Raw genomic sequence first — 7,229 nt, 5'->3', positions numbered from 1 at the left:
AGGTATTCTATAAAGGAAGGCACACATGCAAGTTTTACTTTTATTCATGAAGGACCACTGAAATCCATTATGTCTGCCACCCAGGTCCCAACTGCTTTATTGGAACCTGTGTGTGGCAAACAGGCTAAGCACATCTAGCGGGCACGCAGTTTCTTCAGTGGTAAGGCCCGGGCCATCTTCAGCTTCCTCAACAGTATCGCTTGCATTGGACGCTGTTTGGCACTGACAGAGGCAAAAGCGTCACTGTCGAAGCACGCTTAAGTCTCAACTGCTCCTCGCATATTAACTAAAGTAGGCTATCCTGCAGACCTGCATCTTATCCAATCTACAACGAACCTATCACCAGAATACAGGGCGCGCATACACGTAGCCCCAATACTGAAGCATATGTCAGCCCACACATGTGAAGGCAGAAGAAAAGTCCGGATAGGCCTAACGGGGACGGAGCACGCTAAGGCAGTCTACGTAGACGCGGTTATGTACGGAAACAAGTCTAGGCCTACAGCAGTAATGGCCGTAGTGAACGCCAATATTAAAGAAATCATGAGCATGACACGGAATGCACAGTCAGAGGCAGAAACCGCAGCAATTGCACTAGCCAGTCATCACGGGTATGCCACAAACCAAGAATCGCACATAACCACCGAGTTGCAGGTTGAATACATAACAGGCTGCACAAACTAGCAGCTCCTCTAACCCATCGCTCAAGCACCAAATCACCTGGATACCAGCGCACTCACGACTCGAGAGCAACGAGGTCGTGGATAGCATAGCTCGAGGACATACAAACCAAGCAGGCTACAGACAGACTTACGCCGCCTAACTAGACGCCACAGTAATACCTACAGCCTACAACACTAGATTACAATACTTTCGGTTAATACGTCAACTCGTGCCCTACCACACGAGGGGCTGAGAGCACAGGTGGCTAGCTGGAGGCTACTCCAAACCAACACCTTCCCAAATTTACATGCAACGAGATGGGCCGAATTGCCCTGATGCCAGTCAGTTCGTTGTGGGCTGCACCGTACCAGTATCTATGTGTCTCCACAAACTACCGTACATACTCATGTAAGGGCGCCGCACCCCAAACTTTGCAGCCACGGAAAAACAGCCAAAAGAACTGCTTCATGTGACGCACAATTTTGACCACATGGTACGTTATGATGGGAGCTGATAGATAACTGCCTGCAACGCTCTGTACGTACAAGCACGCACGCTGAACATGCGGTCCCGCAGCGCTGCGAACTCATCTTGTGCGCTCGACGTTCGCACTAGGAAGACCAAAACGAAACATTACCCTGCTCAAAAAAAACTACAATGGGGTGCACCCAAGCGACGAGTTTCTTTGCCGCCCGTAGGCTCGGGCGCGGCAGCCGCGCACCTTCTGTCTGGTGCCGCTAGAGGCCACACTGACAGTGCTTTGAATTTACTACAAAAGGTCTACCCTTGTTACCAGTTCATCATCACACAATAACATCATGCTAAAATGACCGTATAATTATTTTCGCAATGCCTTTGACAGTGAAGCGCACAGAAAAGCAGGCCAGGCAAACGTCATCCCTCAAAGACGGCCGCGAGTTGCTCCTAACCGTTGGTCAATCGCGTGCCTATCTTCGGAGGATCTTGATCTTAACTTAGAATCAGGTGACGCCAGTAAACTGATCAGCAACCTGTTTTACTTTATCCAGTTATTTCGTGCTGGTCGTCAGGCACACTTCCTGTCATTCATGCTTTCAATTAATTATGCATTTGAAGGATTCACCAGGGCTGCGCTAATTCGTCATAAATATGCGTGTCAAAGCACATTGAGAAAGAAAGGGACGCCTGATCGGGCGAAAAATTTTGCATAGGTGCCGGCCCCATGCAAAATCCGCACCCCATCAAAACGCAGAAAATAAGTGCGGCCCTTACAAGAGTATATACAGTATACCTTAGGAGCAGTGAAGTTATCATGCAGTGCGTAGCGGTGGTTCATGGCTGCTTTACGAGACCCCCTTCAGCCTCGTACACCATAATAGAATGCGCAGGACAATAACCGGTGGGGCGTTACTGTCCTGCACACTGGCACCCCACTATTTCTCTAACCGACAGGGTCACCCTAGAATATTCCAAGTACATGCGAACTGAGACAATAAGGCATTATGTCTTAAGTGGGTACCAAATGCATCAAGTTTAATGGAAGCTGAGTTGGAGATATCATGAGATTATGTCCTAAGCGTAACTATAACTACAGCTTAAAGGTGCACTAAAGAGGAATTTGAACTAGTCTTTTTACCGCGAGAACTCTATCTACACGTTCTGAGCATTCTTTTAAACGTCCCGGCTCCTGCCTTTTTTTGAACTTAATGCTGAAGGGAGGAGGAGTCAACCAACGCGTGGAGTGCCTTTCAGCCAGTCCCGTGGAAGCTTCGGTTTCATTTTGTTTTTTAGGTTTCTGTCAATAAATAGTTTCAGTAGCAGGCATTGTAGCTGCAAATTAAGCCCACAGAAATAAAAACACATGGACTCTCTCACGTATCACTCCACCGATGGCAGAGCACCAAGCCGCCACGGGACTGGCTGAAAGGCACTGCACACGGTTGATTGCTCCTACCTTCAGCGTCGAGTAAAAAAAATAGAGGAGGGAGCAGGGGCGTTTAATCAGATTTAAATTACAAAAATTGGCTGCACAGGACAATAATTCGATGTTTCTAAGAATGCTCGGAACGTGTAGAGTTCTTGTCGTAAAAAGACGAGTTCAAATTCTTCTTAGGTGCACCTTTAAGGTTTTGCTGCATACTATGCATGTTGCAACAAAAAGTTGCTTTCGAGTCTGCTTGTCCTCTACTGCGTCTTTCTCGCTGATGGTTCAATATTGGGACCTGCAATTCATTTTCAAGGTGTATGTTGTTACGTTTCGCCTACAACGCGCGGTATAGCCGGCGCGGATGCAACGGACGCCGGGGCTTCGTTCAAAGTGGCGGTCATTTTGGGCCCGTTCATCGCTGCCGCAACGCCTCCCGCCAAGCGCGTCCAGGCAGGTTTCAATGCCACGTGTCGTCGTGTGTGCGTGTGCGTGTGTGTGCATGTTGGTGCCCACGCTTGTCAAAGCGCGGCAGCCGGGGAGAGGAGCTCCCCAACTGGGAGGCGAGGAGGTCTGACCGGCGCCGGCCCGGCGGACGCGCACGACACGTCTGAACATGTCTGAGCGTCGCCGTATCGGGCGCCTCGTCCCAAGCCGTTCCTTCTTGCCCTCGACTCCGTGGATATAAAGGGAGCTGGCCCGGACGCCAAGGAGAGACTTCGATTCCTTCCTTCGAGTAACGTGGTCGCCCTGACCGGCTGCTCTTTTGAGATGCCAGAATAAACAAGTTCTGTTGCCAGTCGACTCATCCTTTGCCGGGACCTTCGGATGTTTCCAGCTGTGCCCCAGGCCGCCAGGCCAACGCTACCCTTGGGGCTTGCAACCCATTTGCAACAACTGGTGGCAGCGGTGGGATCCCGACAACGAAGGCCAGCAGCGAAGATATGCGGTCAACTGTATGCTGAGCAGCACAACGACCATCCGGGAGCAGTGCAACGAGCCCTGTGTGATGACTGGTTGCCTGCAGCGGAACGACTGCGCTGAATTCTTGGCTGCGAGGTTTGGTGAGTGCGGGACTTTCTTCTTCTGAGTTTTGCCAGGCTTTTGTTAGTGTCAGAAACAGAGCTGGTAATTGTGTTGTCGTTGCTGCGGGTTAGTTTGCGGCAAGACAATAGTAGGCAGTAGAGAAAGCAGCATTCTGAGCAGCCATGGATTTGAAGTCGTTGCGCAAACCGAAATTGCTGGAGCTTGCAAGAGAGCTGGGTCTGGATGTCTCAGACAAACTCAGAAAACCAGAACTGCTAAGGGCTATTCTTCAGTTGGAGGCTGAGGATGACGAGCTGTCGGAATGCCTTGAGACCATTGAGGAGAGGGAGCAAAAAGAGGAGCGCGAACGTAAAGAGCAAAAAGAGAAAGACGAGCGCGAACGTAAAGAACAAAAAGATAAAGAAGAGCGCGCTTTGGAAATGAAGCGTCTCGAGGTAGAGATGGAACGCGCTCGTAATGGAAGTCAGGCACACGGTGCAGGAGAACGAGTATCGTTCAAAATGACTGACCTGATGCGGCCGTTTAAGCTTGGAGAGGACATTGGTTTGTTCCTGGTTAACTTTGAGCGAACGTGCGAGAAGCAGGGGTTCTCTCGGGAAACGTGGCCACAGCGCTTGCTCACTTTGTTACCCGGCGAGGCGGCCGATGTAGTCGCTCGCTTGAAGAGAGAGGAGGCAGAGGATTTCGACCAAGTGAAATCGAGTCTGCTAAAAAAGTACAGGCTGTCAGCGGAGGCGTTCCGTCGGAAGTTTCGGGAAAATGAAAAAAGCAGAAGTGAGTCATATACAGAGTTTGCCTACAGGCTTATGTCAAACATGCAGGAGTGGCTCAAATAAGAGAAAGCGTTTGGTGACCACGAGAAAATTCTGCAGTGTTTCGGGCTGGAACAGTTTTATAGTCGGTTACCTGAGAACGTGCGGTACTGGGTCTTGGATAGGCCAGACGTTAGTACAGTGGCTAAAGCCGCCGAGCTAGCCGAGGAGTTTGTGACGCGTCGCGGAGCTAAGGACGGTCAAAAGGGTGAATTTGGCTCCAAGTCTGAGAGGCCGAAGTTCACACCCATGAGAGCAAGGGGGGACACACGTAGTGCGGATGCGAGTGAAAGCAGTCCGATCGAACGTAAGGAGACGGCGGCAGCCGAAGCCGAACGCAGAAAGCGGTTCGAGAGGAGGCAAGCGCGCGTGTGTTATACGTGCCAGAAGCCGGGTCACTTTTCGGCGCAGTGTCCAGAAACAAAAAGAGAAGTCGTGTGTTTGTCATTATGTAGCACTGACGAGAACATGAAGCTTCTCGAGCCTTACATGCGAGACTTCCTCGTGAACGGGAAAGAGTGCCGAGTGCTTCGTGATTCCGCAGCTACAATGGATGTAGTTCACCCCTCTTACGTAGAACCCGATATGTTCACGGGCGAGTGCGCATGGATCAAACAAGCCGTGGAAGCTCATAGCGTGTGTCTGCCCGTAGCAAAAGTGCTTATTGAAGGACCTTTCGGAGCACTTGAGACGGAGGCCGTAGTGTCATCTAGGCTGCCCCCCCAGTACCCGTACCTATTTTCGAACAGGTCCGATCACCTCCTGCGCGAGAAGGGGCTTTTGTTTGGTGAGGCTAGCGTTCAGGCCTTAACCAGATCGAGAGTTCGGGAGCTCGCTGCAAAGGCGGTAGTTGCGGGGCCGACGTTGTCGAACAATGAAAAAGGGTCGGAGGCGCAGCAAGCTGATATTCCGAGCTTGTCAGAACTGGATAAAATTGAGCCTGTAGCGTTGAAGGCACCAGGTACTGGAGAGGAAATGCCCGACAAGGGAAAGTTAGAAGAGCTTCCGGTCGAGCTTCCGGGACTAAGCTCACTGACGAACAGGGAAGACACTGATCAGGTCATTAGTGACTTAATCATTAAAGCACCGCTGTCGGCTGAGCAGAAAACCGAACTACACCAACTCTTACAAGAGTTTCAAGGTCAGTTCTCTGAGAGGCCTGGTAGGACTTCTGTCCTTACTCATGATATAGAACTTACCTCCCCAGAGCCAGTACGATCCAAGGCGTACCGGGTGTCACACCGCCAGCGCGATATTATGGAGGCTGAGGTAAAGAAAATGCTACAGCTCGGAGTTATTGAGGCGGGTGAGAGTGATTATACCTCCCCTTTGATTTTAGTTGAGGTACCGGGCAAGGAACCTCGTCCTTGCGTCGACTACCGCAGGCTTAATTCCATCACTAAGGATCAAATTTATCCGATCCCTAACATCGAGGAGCGCCTTGAGAAAGTTAGTAGCGCTCAGTTTATTTCCACCCTAGATCTTGTCAGGGGTTATTGGCAGGTTCCACTTACAGAAGAGGCTAGTAGGTATGCGGCGTTCATTTCACCAATGGGAACATTCCGTCCTAAGGTTTTGAGTTTTGGTTTGAAGAACGCGCCATACTGCTTTTCAAGCCTCATGGACAAAGTGTTGCGGGGACAGGAAGAATTCGCTTTACCGTATTTAGACGACGTAGCGATATTCTCCGCATCCTGGTCTGAGCATATGGCACACTTGCGGGCAGTGCTAACCCGCCTGCGCGAAGCGGGCTTGACAGTCAAGGCTCCCAAGTGCCAATTAGCACAGGCCGAGGTTGTCTACCTCGGTCACGTGATTGGACAGGGTCGTCGCCGCCCCTCTGAAATAAAGGTGGCCGCTGTGCGAGACTTCCCGCAACCGCGCACGAAGACCGATATTCGGTCGTTCTTAGGTGTCGCCGGCTACTATCAGAGGTACATCCCCAGGTACTCCGATATCGCGGCTCCCCTGACGGATGCTCTAAGAAAAACAGAGCCCCAAACAGTCGTCTGGAGCGAGACAAAGGAAAGAGCTTTTAGCGCCTTAAAGAGCGCCCTAACAAGCCAGCCTGTGCTACGATCGCCAGACTACACAAAAGGGTTCGTTGTTCAGTGCGATGCTAGTGAGCGAGGCATGGGCGTTGTACTGTGCCAAAGGAACAATGGAGAAGTGGAACACCCCGTCCTGTATGCTAGTCGTAAGCTGACCTGTCGTGAGCAGGCGTACAGCGCCACCGAGAAAGAGTGTGCGTGTCTCGTGTGGGCCGTTCAGAAATTGTCATGCTACCTAGCCGGCTCGAGGTTTATCATTGATACGGATCACTGCCCTCTCCAATGGCTGCAGACAATCTCTCCCAAAAATGGCCGCCTCCTGCGCTGGAGCCTCGCTTTGCAACAATATTCCTTTGAGGTGCGTTACAAAAAGGGGAGTCTCAACGGTAACGCCGATGGCTTAAGTCGAAGCCCCTAACGTAGGAATCCGCCTCAAAGTTGTTTGTTAGTGATGTTTTCTTCCTGAGGCAGGATTTTTAACATATTGCTTTTGTTTAGTGTTTCAAAGTGATTATGTGCTTTCTAGTGCAATTTTCCAATTTGTGGACGCGTTCTGAGTGCTGCTTGACTACTGTAAGGAACTGGCAGTAGTATAAAAGGGGAAAGAGCCTGGCAGAGCTTAGTGAGGGTTGTCTCGTGCTTGCTGACTGAGCGGTTGAGTTTCGGCGTAGTTCTAACGCTTGATGGGAACGAGCACAAAAATGGCAACTCTCCCGAAGTCACTTTGCAGTGCCCTGTGTGAACCTGAACCTG

The sequence above is a fragment of the Amblyomma americanum genome, chromosome 7, assembly GCF_052857255.1.
Source record: "Amblyomma americanum isolate KBUSLIRL-KWMA chromosome 7, ASM5285725v1, whole genome shotgun sequence".
Taxonomy (NCBI): Eukaryota; Metazoa; Arthropoda; class Arachnida; order Ixodida; family Ixodidae; genus Amblyomma; species Amblyomma americanum.
The sequence above is the reverse complement of the archived record's forward strand: the minus strand, read 5'-3'. Positions refer to the sequence as shown.